This window comes from Canis lupus, chromosome 30 (genome assembly GCF_003254725.2).
Source record: "Canis lupus dingo isolate Sandy chromosome 30, ASM325472v2, whole genome shotgun sequence".
NCBI lineage: Eukaryota > Metazoa > Chordata > Mammalia > Carnivora > Canidae > Canis > Canis lupus.
In genome coordinates, this window is record NC_064272.1 from 13,649,371 (window position 1) to 13,667,106 (window position 17,736).

The following is a 17,736-nucleotide window of genomic DNA, read 5'->3' on the forward strand; positions in this document are numbered from 1 at the left end:
TTTTAGCAGAGATGACACCAAAGATTGGAAAATTTAGTGGGAGGCCGTTTATTTCCCCTTATGTAAATTAATCTTAATTTTGATAGCTTCCTCACCCGTCCACTCCAAAAGATAATTCTAAACATTTTTTAATGTTACCACTTAAGCCTCTAGAAAACGCCAATATGAAAGCATATTTAAGGACTTTCTGGACATAAAATAACTATTTAATTTTAATTCATAAGAATGGGTATAATTATATCTCAAAGACAGAAGCAGAGAGCATCTATTACTTGTACATTAATAGAATCAATGACCCAAAGAAATCCAGTGATAATTTCTCAGGCAAAATTACTGAGGGTATGACTCTTAGACCTCAAATGCTGTTAATGTTCTCCTGGGAAAGACTAACGGCTCCCAGTATCAATCTTTAATTTCTAGGCATATCCCTCTGGATAGTACCAATCAGCTCCCACAATGCAGGCAGCTCTCATGTTGATTTGGAGACAGAAAACATTTCGGTCATTACTTCATGCCATGTATCTTAGAACAGCACATATTATAATTGCATCTTTCTTCAAAAAGGCATCTAACTAAACCCAAAACAATATGGACTGCTAGAAAGAATTCTAATGGGAAAAACAAAAAAACAAAAACAATGGTCACTTCTTTTTTAACTTGGTTTTGTTAGCCAAGCCTTCTTCCCTATAGGTCTAGACATGTTTATTTACTATTACTTAAAATAAGGTCACAAGTAACCTTGCTGATTATACAAAATTCTCTTCCTCTAAAGATCACTTGATACAGCACATATTCTAACAAAAACGCACATTGTAGGATTGATTTATAAGGGAATATGACAATATTCAGGTGAGGTAGACGGCAAAGTTTAGCATTCCCTTAAGATTCTATGTGTACTTGATGATTTGTAATCAGCTGAGTACATCTTACATTAAAATGTGTATGTACATCAATGCCAAAAACATAAATTCCTGTGTTGTGATTTTGCTCAGTTTGTATGCCTACTTTTTCTGCATTTTTCCATGTAAGTAGTGATGCCTTTGAGTCTCTAAGGAAAGGTATCGAATCCTCAAGCCTGTGGTGGGTATCAGGAAAATCCTAGAAACCCTCACTAGTTTTTGATAGGGATGGAAAACAAACAAACAAACAAACAAGTTTCTGTTTTCTTTCTGCTATATAGATCTGGGAGGGAATAGCTCAGTATACACACATCATTCTCCAGCTTTTCTTCTAATGATAAAAAAATTATCCAAACACAGACTTTGGAATTGGCCAAAAGGTATCTGAGTTCTGGTTTTGCCCCCGGCTACATGTGTGACTTTGGGCAAGTCCATGTTACCTCCTACTAGGATCAGTATAAAAATTGTATCAAATTTTAGTATCAAATCTTAGAGTAAGTGTAATAAGTTGATGAAGTAATACATATACAGACATTAGTAACTGACACAGGACACTCAATAAATGTTATTGTTATCATTATTTCTGTAAGTCATTCATTTCTGTCAACTTTATTACCATAAAATCACCAGTGAGTTTTTATAATGTACATAGTACGCAAGTAGACAAGTATACAATGTCTACAATGTAGACAATAATAATGAAATAAAACATTTCATTATCTTAAAAAGTTCCTACATGTATGTACAGACTTTTGGGACTTGAATAAAGTTTTGTGGCATCTAATCCAATCTCATTTTATAGATAAGGAAATCAAAGTCCTGTAAAGACAGGAAATTATCCACACTCACCTATCTTAGCAGTGTCAAAGTCTATTAAATATCTCAAATCTTCCTTTGGGCTGAATTCTCTTCTGCCTTAACACTGGCTCCAGGAAACCACAAGATTCAAGGGAAGGCTAGTCACTCCAAAGAACTATACAAAGAAATGCAGCAACACAAAGAACCAGGACCAGTGAACATAGGACCAAGGAACAACAAATATTGCCCTCATTTGGAATGCAAGCACTGAAGAGATTACTTGCTCTGTTAATCTGGCAGCACCTACAAAATGTTCTTAAGAGTTGGAGTTCTCAGATTTCAATAGTGAATACCTAAAGACAATATATTTAAGGAAAAATGAATGTGTATGTTAAATAAATAACCTATGAATTTGGGAGTGGGATGGGTTTACAATAGAAAAGACAACATTGTATTGGAAAAACAAGAAAGACTCCACCCACCATAGACACAAAACAAAGATCATATGAGTTTTTTTATCAAATCTTTTGCTGTTCTTAGGAGGAACTAATGTTTCTTTGTTAGGAGATAGATTTGCTTATCTCATGAGAAGGTTGGGTGACCTTGTTTTCTGGCCCCGATTGGGCTTTTTAAGCCTTGTAGAGAATGTCAGTCAAGATCACAGAATTCCAGCATTGCTAGTACCCTTGTGATAAAAAGGTCTTACACTTTCTATCATCTTTCCTCATCAAAAGCCTGGGTGAAAGAAATGAAATCTATATATCATAGGTAAATACAGCAACTTTCTAACATTTTATTTATATTCACTAAAATAATTTTGCAAAACTCTGAATCATTTTGTACATTTTAAGTTGTCATCCAAATTTTTCTCTCATTTTACCTTTAAATAGTTTCAAATATGTATAAGAGCTAGTATTGGGCAGCCCAGGTGGCTCAGTGGTTCAGCGCCACCTTCCGCCCCGGGCGTGGTCCTGAGACCCGGGATTGAGTCCCACGTAGGACTCCCTGCATGGAGCCTGCTTCTGCCTCTCTCTCTGTGTCTCTCATGAATAAATAAATTAAAAATCTTTAAAAAAAAAATAAAAGAGCTAGTGTTTTTTCTAATATTAACATTTAAAAGAAAATTGTTATATGGCTATTTCACATGTTTTCAATGAAATCTAATTATTATGGTGATTTGATGACCACTGTCAACTGTTATGAAAGAAATGAACAAGTTCTTCAAAAATCTACCATCATTGCTTTTTCTCTTATTCTTGTATTTCCACTTTACTTCCCCATATAATCTTATCTTTATAAAATAAGTGTAGTGTACAAGAGTCTTTTCTAGATAATTCTATACTAAACTGTAGCAAATGTGTACAAATATATTTTTATAATATTCTATGATCACCTATGTTGACCAAGGCAAAACAAATGTATTACATATGTTGATACATAATCATTAAGGGCAATAGGTAGAATGTTATTAGGAATGCATTGCCTAATGAAATAGATGATGTATACTCTTGTTTTGTTTCAATTAGTTTGTTATCCTCTTCTAAAATAAAGCAGGTTTCAAGATCAATTATATTTTTGTTTTTATAGACATATTTATTGAGATAACTTGTTCTCATATAAATATATGGGAATGAAAAGAGTTTTGCTATGGCAAAGAAGCTCAATTCATTGAATTCCTTTCAAGTCTTAAGACAAAAATCACATATTGATCACTCATTAAAAATATATCTGTAGTGATCTAATTACTAGATTAGTTCTTCATTCAATTTTATTGAAAGTAAAGAATTAGAAGCCACATGATTGACAAAAAAAATTATTTTCTAGTCATTAGTATCATTTAAATTATTCCTTTGATTAGGCCCTCACCCAGAGGTAATGCACCATATAGATTCCCCTTGTGTGAAATCTATGATTTTCTTTTGTAAGGTGAGAGAAAAGCAATTATGAAAGAGAAATTAGGAAAGGAGAATAGACAGGAAGCTTCTAGCATGATGCATTGACCACTGGCAAATTGTCAGGCACATCAGTTCTAGAAAACTATACATATGGCAATTGAAGATTTGAAAATGGATTTCCTTAGGACGATTCCTGCCTGAGTGCCTAGTGGAAAGTCTTAATGGACTCCCAGGGGAAAGCATATTCCAGCAGGAAGACCACTGGAGTAACAAATATAAATCTAATTTTATCTATGAAAGATTTTTCTCTATGTTGCTCTTCAAACCTCTATTAATTTACATCATCAGAAAGCTACATGCTTCCCTAGAACCATCCTCATTGAGATATAATATAATACTGATTTTTTTTAAGGCTAAACATGAAAAAAAAATCATATACCATTAACTAGGAGCATAATTAACTCAAGACTGCACCTGAGGGCCAATTGGAAAAAAAAAAGTATTTAAAGAAAGATATGGCATTTTATGTAAGGTAGTTATTGAAAAAAATTTCAATTAGAGTCCTTTCATTAAAGTCTCTTGCAATAAACTCTTAATAGTTATTTGTACTAGGAAATGTTTGTCAATCCTGAGTAATTAATATATTTTATTATATTATATAAAAGAAGATCAGGGAATCTTTTGTGTTTCTACTTTTGTCTTGACTGTTAGGCTGCTGAGAGCCAAACTTAATGTTAAGTCACTGTCAATATTTATTAACTATAAAATATGCTTCCCCTTTTTCTTAGGATTTTACAGATATTTTTTGTATTGCATATCTATAATTTATTTAAGCCATAATATTATTTTTTTAATACTTAAGGTACAAAAGGATGGAGAAATTAAAATATAAATAAGTAAAATAGCCACAATCTAGCCATGTAGCTGAGGAGGCTAAAATTTGTTTTTATGACAATTGCTCTCTGTTAGGAAGCTAGTAGTTTAATTTCAAATCATTAGGTATGACTTCCAAATACTTGTCAGATTGCAAGAGATTACTATAACATATATTTATTTATACTGTTGAAGCTGTTCTATAACCTAATAGTGCATCTACACTTGGCAGCCAACAGCTATTGGTTTTTGAATGGACCAGCTGCCAGTATTTCTGACAGGACTTGTGACAACAGGAGTAATCACAGTTAGCAACAGCAATGGTAAAACAAGATCTCATTGCTCCTACTTTCCACCAATTTGGAAAGAAAGAAGGTTTGCAACTCTTGTCTAATTCATATGAGTGTCAAGATGTGAAGAAATTGTTTTCATTAGGACATATTGTTTATTGTTTAAAAATTATGTGAATTTCAGGGCATCTGCCTGGCTCAGTCAGAAGAGCATGAGACTCTTGATCTCAGGGTCATGAGTTTGAGCCCCACACTGTGGGTAGAGATTACTAAAAACAAATAAATAAATAAATAAACTTTTAAAAATTATGTGAATTTGGAGACTCAGAAACGCAAGGGTAGAGTCTTGCACCCATTTTGGGAGCCTACTCAATGAGTTCTCAAATTCTCAAATTTCAATGAGCTTTATGTTCTGATATGTCCTTAAAAAAAAAAAGGCTAGATGTATCAGATTAAAAGTCCATTCATAGTGTTCATAGTGGTGCTTTAGCTAACAGGCTTTGGACCATTCTAAATTGTGTCATTCATTATATATATTTTAGTTTATTAACAGATTTCTGAATGAATACTAACAATATTAACTGGAAGAAAACAACTATGACAATTATTATGGTTCTAGATGTCCATCTAACATGATGGATGGTTGTTTGTAGGTTGGATAAGACCTCATTCTCTGAATGTAACTTAATAAGGGAAAATACTTTGGATTAAGGTTAATGTAAGGAAATTGAACTCAGATATCCCTGTGAAATGTTTTAATATTTTCTTTTATTGATAGATACCAATAGATGATAAACCATTAGAGATCTAATTTCAGATAGAGGATTGCAATAAATAATATAGGTATAAATATGATGTTAACTAATGAATTTGTTTATAACCTATTTTTAGACTAATATCTTGCATATTTCTCAACTTCTATCAGATATATTTTGCAAAAGAATGCCTTAAAAATTATATAGTTTTCTTGGATATGTGATTTCAACCTACTCTAAAAAAAGCTCATGTGTACGTATGTACGTATGAAAACACTGGAAAACAATATACATATAAAATGTTATTAGCTATCAGAATACAGTTGATTTTTATTTTCTTCTCTGTACTTTTCTATGTTTTACAAATGTGCTATGTGTGCATAAATATCTTTTAATATCAATGAATAAAATAGTTAAATATTAAAAGAATGACAGGATTCAGACTGACAATTTTTTTGTACAAGACAAAGACACAGAATGGAATATAGTTTAACTTCCAACTCTACTGTTTGTAGTTGTATGTCCTTACAGGATATTGCTTTATCATAATATCATATTGTGGTACTGGGAAGATACATTGTTAAGTGAGGTGCTGTGTCCCTTCAGGACTCAGTATGGAATTTTGCTTCTGCAGTAGACTGTATTACTATTGAGTACATATAAGAATAAGTATCCCATGCCTAACCTGTTCCCCATCTCTGCAGTCTTCTTACTATTGATTTGGGTGTCCTTTCTCTAGGGCAGACAAAACATGCAATTATCCCAATGAGCAGGAAAGTAATTAACTGGGTGAGAAATATGCCCAGAGTCCGTTCTATCCCAAGCATTCAATTAGTTAAGAGTAACCAGGCAAAAGATAAGCAGCATTCTAAACAGTTTAATAAGGTAAAAACAGCTGGGACAACCCCCTTATAACGTAATAGGAACAAATGCAATTACAATAAAGCCATGCTGAGACACCTCAGCTTAGATAATGCAGAGAGTGGCCTTACAAAGACAAATTCTGGGACCACCTTCCAATTCTACTGGGCCTGAGGAATAAAGGAGACTGTTCCTAATTCCTGTCCCTGGTAACAGATATCATACTGTTAAATAAATGTACTTCTTTTCAGAGAGAAAACATAAAACAATGTGAAGAAGAGGTCAAGTGGTCAGGACTTGTATAACAATGTGAATAATCAAGTTCTTGATACTGTATTTAAGAGCATGAATTTTCTTTCTTTTTTTTAATTTTTTTTTTTTTTTTGGAGTTCAATTTGCCAACATACAGCTTAACATCCAGTGCTCTTCCCGCCAAGTGCCCCCCTCACTGATGGGCACTGAGAAGAGCATGAATTTTCTAACTGATTTTCTCAAATCTGTTATCCATTCATCCATTTGTTCATTCATCCATTTACCAAACATGCATTGAGCACTTCTTAGGTGTAAGGACCAATTCTAAGCAATTTCAAGCCAGAATATTTTTTTTTTTTTTTTTTTTTAGGTTCAAGCCAGAATTTTAAAAGCAAAAAAACTTGGGAAGGGAAAAATTTTGGCTTTGAAGTCTGGTTCATAAACTCATAAACTCTGTGTGAGATAGACCCAGGTTTTGGGGTCTGATGTTTATATAATTTATAGAGTCCACTATAAAAAAAACTATAAAATTAGGACTAGAGGCCTATACAAGTGAGAAGCCTTGAGACTTAAGCTTCATCAAATTTATAGGAATCTACCTCTGTAGCTGGATATGATTTTGTGCTTTAGTTTCCTCAATCCAAGGTCCTAATCCCAGCCTCACAAATAGCTGGGATCTACATAAGAGATTGCATCTGGTACATGGAAGACATGCAACTCTGTCAAATCTGGAGCTAAAAAGAAAAATCTGGATCTACATTTTTATTATCTATGCTTTGTCAATTTGCTCATCCAAACACATGTTTGACATCATCTGCTAAAATGCCAAAGTAGTCTACTGGGTAGCCACAGGTTACAGGGGTTAGGCTTGCTCAAAATAGGGTTACCAAAAATACAGGACATTCAATTTAATTTGAATTTAAGATGAACAATGACTAACTTTTTGGTGCAAGCATGTCTCATGCAATATCTGGGTGTCTTGAATTTGTTTTTTTGCCAATTCTGGCAACTAAGAAATGTCATGTTCAATTCTTGGCTCCAGTGCTTAAACATCTGTATTATGTGACTTTAAAGTAAGTTATTTGAGACTCTATCTTTTCTTCAGTTAAATGGGAGCAACAGTATTTCTAACAGCATTGTTGTGACAGTTAAATGAGACTACAAATGCATATAAAGTGCTTTGCACAGTGCCTGGCACCCTAGGGGCCCCGTGTAAAGTGGCAACTAGCAGTGCTATCAGAGAGCAAGCTGCAGAGTTAGCTGCTAGGCTTCACACATCCCACAGGAGGCCATAGCTGCTCCCTTTATTTTTTTCCTCTCAGAAAAGTACAGATAGTCTAGCTGATTTCTGAGAAGCCCAGACAAATGCTGGAATGCCCAAGTCAGTTTAAACAACATAGTGCCCTCTGGGAAGGAATAAAGGAGTGCATCTGGCCTTAGGTAGTCTTTTCTGCTCAGTTAATTGGATTCACTGAACTCTCTTTCACAATGACAAAAAGCAAATGTTTGGAATAGAAGACTTTCCTGAGTCTAGTAGAACACCAACATTTCAAATAAACATTTTGATCAAACATTTCATCACATAGATCATATTTGCCCAAAAAGAAGCTTCTGCACCTATGTGCACTGGTTTTCTCCTTCCCAAAATATTTGCTTGGCATCTTCTGGACATGGGTTCAGGACACCAAAAATGAAATTTTTCCTTTCTTTTTTCTTTCTTTCTTTAACTATCTCATTCTCATTTAATGATTTTTTTTCTCAATGTTTTATTTGGTTAAGCTGATGGTACCTGGTGAGGAATACTTCACTCTGAGTGAATGAAACATTTTACTATGTTCTTTGGTTAATTTCCTTATGTTCAAGCTAGGAACAGATTGAAACTCAGGATCTTTCTCCTTCTTCCCATCTTTAGCCCAAGTTGTGCATCTATATTTACCCTCTTCAATGGTTTCTTTATTTCAATTCTCTTATTTATTCAACAAAACTGTTTTCCAGATAATGCTTTAACCCCAGGAATACAAAGAGAAATAACTTACAGCCTCCTTTCTCAAGGTGCACAAAGCTTAGAAGAGACAAACAAAGGAGTTTGTCTACTATATGATTAAAAATTCGGTCACAGAAATATATGTCCTACATATCGAAGAAGTACAGAAGAAAAAGTACCAGTGGATGAGATTAGGTCAGATGGGATGAGGACAAAAGAGGTAATGATGAAGACAAGTTTTAGAGAGAAGATACAGGTTCGTTAAGAGTGTACAAATAGCAATCAATTGCCAAGAAGGAAAATTACATACATCAGAGAAAGTAGAAATAGCTTGGTGAAGCTGAAGGAATATATAAGAGTAGAAAAGATATATATAAGGTGTATATAAGACTAGAAAAATAGGCTGCCGTGGATTTTTAAAAGATTTTCATGTCATTCTGGGGAGTTTAAGTTCTACTCTACAGGAAATTAGGAATTTAGGGCAAGATTGGTGTTCTAGAAATATCAGTCTGTAGGTTCTGTGGAGGCTGAACTGGCAGAGAAAGATGGGGCAGGAAAGACAAGTATAAAGCTATTAAAATAATAAAAACAGAGGATGATGAGGGTCTGAACCAAGGTAGAGACAGTGAGAATGCAGAGGAGAGGATGATTTTAAATGTTATGTAGGAAGCAGAGTGAAAAAAAATTGGAGACAGGGAAGTCGTTGTTGATTCCTGGATTTCCACATCTCTCTGTGAGTCTTATAGGGAAATTGGATTCACACAAACATGCAAACACATACATAACAGACCAAAGATAATATGCCTCTCAAAATATACTGTATGTATACATTGCACTAAAGATTCCTATGCAAAATGCACCATTAAATGTGTTTAACCATTTATGAATCAGTAATTAATATTTAATTATGTTATTAATAGAACATGAAGCTAGAAAGCCACATGGCAATTTTCAGAAAATCTGAGATTACAGAATTTATACCCTACAAGAAAGTTGCCAAAGTCTATTAATTTCTTGAGAAAAAGCTGTTCATATATTAAATTGTATTCTAGCTACTATGCTAAATATGAGTACAAGTTAATATTTTCCCATTTCTTTTCATTATGATGTTTTTATTTCTAATTGTTTTATTAATTATTAAGTATATGCAAAATTATATTTAGAACATATTGAATCATAGATAATAATAGTAAAATGAAGATCCATATATTCTCCTACCCAGCTCTAGAAATGGGATATGGACAATACTTTGACCTTCTGGTGTGCCCTTCAGTAATCACATCAACTTCCGTTCACACACCTTATCCTTAAGTGACTACAAATCTGATGGTTTGTAATTAATTATCTCCTTACCGTTTTTCCAGTTTAACCAATATCTCCATGTTCTTAATCAATAGTTATCATTTTACATATAAAACAATTCTACAAATGTATTCTTAGTGATTTCTATCTTTTGCCAAACAACACATTCTTGTGATTCATCCATGTTGATGTGGTTATTCTTTGACTCTGATGTAGAGGATTTGTTATGAATATATTTTGATTTGTTTATCCATTGACCTGCAGATTGACCTATTATGAGTATTCCCGCTTTGAACACTCTTGAATGTGTCTCCCTATGCACATGGCACATAAGAATCAACAGCTCTCATTTGCTTAGAATTCCCTGTTATATCTTTTTCTACCTTTTAGTTTCAAAGATGTGAAAGTCCTTATATTTTGGGGATATCTCTTGTTAAATATATATTGTAAAATGATTCTCAATCCGCAAGTTTACAAACTTTTATAGTATTTATTTGTACATTTTCTATTCTATTAAGTACTAGTTTAACTACAAGAGAAAAATAAAAACTACTGTCAAATATAGGTGGAAAGCTGCTGTTGTAAGGAGTGAAATGTCATCCTACATTTAACAGGAAAAAAAATGAAACTCAATTAACATGATATTTATACCTAGCAACAAGTAAGGAACACTAGGAAAAAAGAGTATAGACAGATGTAGTTTATAAGGAAATTGTAGCATGTTATTTAAAAAGCAGTGGTTACTGGAAGGAATTAGAGCCCTGTCTGAGGAAGAAGGGAAAAAGAGCTTATGGGATGCCTGGGTGGCTCAGTGATTGAGCCACTGCCTTTGGCTCAGGGTGTGGTCCTGGAGTCCCAGGATAAATTCCCGCATCAGGCTCCCCTCAAGGGGTGTGCTTCTCCCTCTGCCTATGTCTCTGCCTCTCTCTGTGTCTCTCATGAGTAAATAAATAAAATCTTAAAAAAAGGAGAGAGAGAGAGAGCTTGTGCTTTTGGGGAAAGGCTTAATAGTGAAGACTAGAAGACTAGCCTAGTTCTGGAAGACTGCCTGAGGAATGCATGCATCCAGAGGAACGGAATGTGACAATAGACATACAATTGTATACTAGGCTAAGGTTGAATGAAATTTACCATAACTATGAATCAACAACACCTCAGAATACCAGTAGGTCTTGAATGTGTGAGGTAGAAGTATACGCACCACCATTCTTCTTCCTTGGACGAGGACCTTCTTAGGGCCTTCACACTGTCTGCTGACTACATAGAATTCTTACATCCCTGCCAACTAGCTTCACATCTTTCTATCAAAGAGACATTTCCATTTTCCCATTCCCATAACAAACTTGCACAATATCCAAGATCAGAAATTCTCAGTGTACCCCCAAATTTTTATCAAAGTATACAATTTATTCCTGTAACTAAACTGCTTTTGCTTTGGCTTATAAAAATTTTTTTTTTGTTGAATGGTCTGTGGAAGGGGTAGAAAGCGAAGAAGCAAGAGATAAGCACTGTACTATGAGGTCAGACTAACATCATGGGAAGGCAGAATGTTTACTAGGTTATATGAGACCTTAGCCTTTTTATTATATAATAGAGCTTAGTCTAGGTAGTAAACAGTTTTCAGAAAACAAAAACATGGAGCTAAAGGGGTAACAGCTGAGACACTACTCAGTTCAGAAGTTCATATGCTTCTGAACAATTGAAAGCAACAGAATGAGAGTGCAGAGGATGAATAGGAACTGTCTGAGGTCTTCCTGAAAACTTTAAATTACACACAGCCCATTTCAGTTGTTTCAAAAATAGACTATTGCCAGTGTCCATAGCTAGTTGCTCCAGAAAAAGCTTCATGAGTTTACATTGGCCTGTTTGGCCAGCCTTTGCCCAAAGAGCTGCTGAGAAGTCAAAGGCCCTGATCCTAAGCCTGGAGGGGTGGTTTGAAGATGAGGAGCTACAGCAGATTCTTGATGATACCTAGACCAAGTGTAGTTTTCAATATTAATCTCCAAATATCCCTCCGCTACTGAAGGAACTACATCCCCAGGCCAGTACAACTGTTCCAGGGTATGGAGCCGATTTACACAGAAATTCTCTTGCAGAAGACACCTGGGCTTCCTTTGGATAGAATTCAGCTTGGTCTTGATCTTGGATTGCTATTTCAAACTTGACTTTTGGACTCTGATAACCTGACCCTGCCTCTGGGAAGGCTGCGATTGGGTGATATGCATATAAATTACACTGTTGACTTCCTAATACCACTGTTCTGGCCTCTGTATTATTTTAAATTTTTAAAAAATATTTTATTGATAAAATAATAATAATCATCACGGACACTTGTTGATAATTGTGAACACTTTTATAGAGATGCAGTCTTATGATAATGATTACATATGAACATTGCAGTTTTTTAATCAAACCCAAATTCCAGCATTTGTAAGTATGCTGCAAATACCAAATGTCTGAGGCTCTCAGCAATAGATTTCAGCTCTGTCAGGGTAGTGACTGTGTCCACCTTAGTGAACAAAGGCACATGGGTAGTGCTAGAAAAATACCAATTGAATGAGTGAATGCTTTCCTCTGTCATGTTTTCTACTATAGCCAGATTGATAAATTTATTTGGGTTAACTCATTTAGGCTGATAAAAGGTGAGAACCTTTAGCTGGTGGTTAAATACTTAACAGAAACTCAAATCCTTATCACAAAGAATCCTATTCAGATGATAAGGAATTTCAGACAAAGGTGTCAGGATACTGGGAAATTATGAATAATGATAATATATAAAGTCAGCCTACTTCCTAAATCACAAAAATCAAAGACATGAGATTAGAAGGGAAAATATGTGGCAGGAATTATTTATTTTATGAATTGCTTAAATAAATATTAAGACATTCTAAAGAAAACACCATGCCTTACTAGGAGGACAGTGACAATAAACATAAAAAGCAAGAAAATTATGTAGTATGTTAGAATGTGTTAAGTGCTGTGGAAAAGATACTAGAGGAAAGGAAGGGAGTTCAAGAAAGCAGAACAAGGAAAATTAAAAATTCATTCATTCAATTTATTCATTCATTCACTCACTTAGCCACTCAGCCAGCGATTCTCAAGAATCTATTTTGTCCTCAGTATTCAGAATATAAAATGAGTTAGACATGGCCCTGCTTAGTCTAGTTAACATATATGAACAACACGAACAGCCAAGCTGTTGTTTGCAAATTCTCTAATAAAAATGGGTATAGAGTGCTATGGTGACTTTCAATAATAGCTAACAATTCAGGGAAGGCTTCAGAGATAAACACTTTTTGCATTAGATCTTAAGAACTGGGTAAGATTTAATCAGTTGAGAGGAGAGAAAGGATGTTCCAGGCAACAAAGACAACTAGTGAAACAGCATGGAAGGAAAATAGCAATTCAAGGAAAGGTAAAAATTTTGTTGTAGTGAAAGCATAATTACTACAGAAAGCTAATAAGGGGGCGTGTGGTGGAGTCCAGTAGGGGTGAAGGAGTAGCTTTACAGCAGATGAACTTGGAGAGGAATCCATCTAGCCAATATTACAATAAGAGTTTCTACATACACTGAATGCATTTGTATGCTGCCCTGTATTTTGATCATATGAAACAGCAGGCTTAAAAGTACTGTGGAACAAAGCAGTATACTTTTGTGTTTACCATGGGTGTGCTTGGCTTTAACTAGACCCAGAATACAAAAATCCAAACTTACAAAACAGATAAAATAGGATGTGATTATTTTGTGAACAAAGGGATTCTTAACTTTATAAAAGGATTTACGTTCTTTGTTCTCAAGTACAAAAGTAGTGCCTGAGCTTGCCAACTCCCTGGATGTCAGGAGTCTCCCATAATGGAGCTATTCCTGACATACTCTGACTCTTCAGTAGAACGATTTTTTTCTCCTGCTTTGTTTTTAAAGCTAATATATATACATATACATATATATATACACACACACAGCCAATTCTATATAAGACATGAATTTGTTTTTCAATATTTTAATAAACATTGTGTTTAGCTCCCAACCCTCCTCTCTCTTACCTATAAACAACTGAAAGGCAGAAAGGGAAAGGATTCAAAGTAACCTCCATAAGGTCAGAACAGAACATTTGGGAGTTGGGGCGGGAAAAGTGACAAATGAAGTTCATAGTGGAGGTGAGGGCCCCTGAGTTTGTAGGAGATCCCATGGGGCCATTGACACTGTGTAATAATTGCACCCAGATTCCTGGCAATAATGGGGATTTGGTGTCCAGGAAACATGAGGAAGTAACTGAGATATCTGTATCTGGAAGATAAGCTTAACAAATTCCTTAATATAGTGATGTATTCGTGGAACTATAGTGTTGTCAGTCAGTGTCTTTATCAGTTCTTATTCCTAAATATTTCAACTTTTACAGAACTATTGTGTGCATTTATTTTTTAATTCAAAAGCAACACAAACAGGTAGAGGAATGAGAAAAATGGGTGAAAAGGAGCGGGAGATTCAGGGTTCCAGTTTCCGAATGAGTAAGTCATGGAAATCAAAGGCATAGCATGAGGAACATAGTCGATGGTATCGCAATAACTTTATATAGGGACAGATGGTAGCTACACTGGCGGTGAACACAGTATAATGCATAAACGTTTTGTACTCTTGAAACTAACATATCATTGTGTGTCAAATACACTCAAATAAAAAAATTAATTATTAAAATTAAATAAAAATAACACAAAGGATTCGGAAATGACCTCCTCCAGGTATGCTTACTGCCACACCTCTTCAAAATACTAGTCTTTATGCCTTAATTTGTTAAAGGCTCAGTTTAATGTTGGAGTTAATAGATAGTAATAATGTAAACATAATATTTAAATATACTAATAAAGGTTCATATACACAAACCATTTACCATACTGACCAAATATCTGTTTTTCCAAAACACTAAAATACGTGTGTGTGAGTGTGCATCTTCAATATCTAAAAGTGACATACTTAATGGCAAATGAAGGAATATTTGCCCCTTAATACCAGAACAAAAGGCAAGGATGTCTTTTCTTAAAACTCATCAACGGTTCTTAGCCAGTACAATAACGCAAGAAGACAAAGATATTTTTTTAAAAAGACAAAACATAGAAGGATAGAAGTAAAATTTTCCTTATTCATAAATTATATGATAGTTGTTAGGAAGGACAAATAATTTTTCTTTACCTTCTTTGGTTCTTAGCTGAGATCCCCTGTATCAAAAGAGATTAATAGGAGAAAAACAAACAAGTTTAATAACAGGTGTACCTTCTATATACACTTACTTTCTATATACATGGAAAACTGAGTAATTCCCCCAAATGGCTTTAGCTAACACCTTAAATACCATCTTCAGCTAACTACAAAAGAAAGATGTTGGGAGGGGGGGTGATATGAAGGGAGGCCTGTTAATTGAGGGGTTGCCAGGAAAAGCATAGTAACAAGTAAGAGTGTGGTTGCTGTGGAGATCTAAATCCTTCCCTTCTCCATTGGTAAGTTTCTGAAGATTTAGTCATCTTTCTATTCCTTGTACAGAGACTGAAGAGACACCTTTATACATAGAGGTTCCCTAATAAATATAAATGTCTCTTACAAAAGGGTGACTTCTACTCTGTTTTCAGAGGTTCTTCTTGTGTCTGCACTTTCTTTAAAATAATAAGCCTAAAACAATTCTTATGCCCAAGGCATATCTGGGGTGGCAAAATCTGCTCCCCTTAATTGTCTACATAGAAAATACTAAGAAATATTGAAAAAAAAAGAAAGAAAAAGAAAGAAAGAAAGAAAGAAAGAAAGAGAAGAAAGAAAGAAAGAAAGAAAGAAAGAAAGAAAGAAAGAAAGAAAGAAAGAAAGAAAGAAAGAAAGAAAAGCCTGCTAGGAAAATCAAGAGAATTTAACAAGGTTGCAGAATAAAAGGTCAATATAGTAAAAGTAATTGTATTTCTATATATTAACAACAAACAATTGGAAAATCAAGTTAGAACTAAGGCCAAATGCATTTAACAAGGTTTGGAGGAGGTGCCCCCATCCATAGGTGACATGTTCCAGGGTCCAGAGAGGGTCTAGTTGGCTCCAGCCATGAAGTCCTTGGTAGGAGAGGTGAGCAATCTTTTTGGAAGCTGATCCTTTGAGCAGGCCCAAAAGGATGGCACCTAATTTTTTTAGACCAACTGAAGAGCCTCACTTAGAACATATCTAAAAGGACCAATCCCCCAAAGGGGAAAGGAAGTGGTACCTTTGATGCCTATGCAGATTCAGCATCTGAACCCACCTGGTAATATATTTGGGTCCCCAGTCACTGCCACTTTACCTTTGGCATACCCAAATAAACCCAAGGATCACATGTTCTTGTGTGAAGGAGGAGACCCCAAATCAGCCCTTAAAACTGCAATGAGCACCTCATGCAGAGAAGAGCTGGGTGAAAAGGGCAGCCCTGGAGAAGCAGGCCTCATCCAGCAGCCCATGCCCAGGTCCATAGGTAATAGTCATAAGCCCGGGTTGGGCCCATCATCTCCTCACAGCAAAGTCCTGAACCTGTCTGGAGGCAAATCCAGTATCTCTCTTTACAAAGAGAGGGCTGCTTCCTTTGTAGCCAAACAAAACTCTAGAGAGGTAGGATTTCAAACATAGTTTTTTTTTAGCCCAAAGGAGCCAGGTGGGGAGATGGTGGGTTGTTTATCTGTAGGTGCTCTGTTTAGGCCCCATTGACATCACAGAGTTGTGAAGGATCCCACCGACCAGACCGCTGCCAAGAGACATGTCCTGGTAGGGATAAAATGTGACTTCCTGTGTGCCCACTCCCTTGTAAACTGCAGATGTGACAAGACTCTATGAGAGGTGTGAGGGCAGGAGGTGCAAGGCCACAGTGCAGCCTGGTGATGGAGGACTGCTTACAGCCTCATTGCACCAGAGCTTGGCTGGCTGACCTGGGGTCCAGGATTCACTAATAACAGAGTATAAAGCCTTGGCAAGAAAATAAAAAACTACCTTTCTGTTGCTGTCATATACAGGAGGGAGTCAAAACACTAATGGTGGGGATTGAGGGTCACATCATTCCCCAGGCATGGTTTCTGACCCCAGGGCTACAGCTACTGGCTCCCAGTGCCTCCTTTCCAGTTGGCCCCAAATGTGTTGCTCTGCACTCTTCTTGAGACACCTCAGTTGCTTGTCCTCAACAGCTGTTGACAAAAAAACTAAGTCATTCTCAGTCTCAGCTTTATGGAAAGATTTTGTGCCCAGATCCTCTGAGGTACTCCATTTCTGCCATCTAAAAGCTTGGCTCGATCTTATGGAGGAATCTCTGCCTTCCATTCACAGGTTCATTTTGCTGGGAATTATTCCCTTTTTCTTCTCATCAGCCTCCAGTAGAGGCCTTTGCCCATCACCAAGGATGTGGACAGCTCCTTTCACAAGTCACAGTTCTTCCTATTTGGAAGGCCCCATGACTTCAGCAACTTTAAAACTCTGTCCACGTGCACCCAGATAATAGGCTTATTTAAATCCTTTATCAATCTTACTTTATTCCTGTTGACAGTGGAAAGAAGAGATGCTCCAGAACCTTGCATTCTTAGGTTTGAATTTTCAATAATATCTAAAGAGCTATTCTAAAATATCAGCTTTACATAAGTGACTGGTGACTGATCTGTTTCTGACACCTTTCTAGGAAAAAGTCATTTGCTCTGGTACAGCAAAGAGAAAGAAAAGTTTGCTTAACTGCTCTTTATAAAACTTTGCAAAACCTCTGAACCATATTCAGTTTCCAGAAGAGACCTGGAGACCTTAGGCCAGAAGATTAAGTAGTTTGACAACAAAGTCTCAAATGGCCAATT

At 35.6% G+C, this 17,736-nt stretch overlaps 1 pseudogene; it reads left to right on the forward strand.

Annotated features, from left to right (window-relative positions):
• The first annotated feature begins 15,985 nt into the window (after positions 1–15,985).
• LOC112675409 (jupiter microtubule associated homolog 2-like) lies at positions 15,986–17,352 on the forward strand (annotated as a pseudogene).
• The last annotated feature ends 384 nt before the right edge of the window (positions 17,353–17,736 follow it).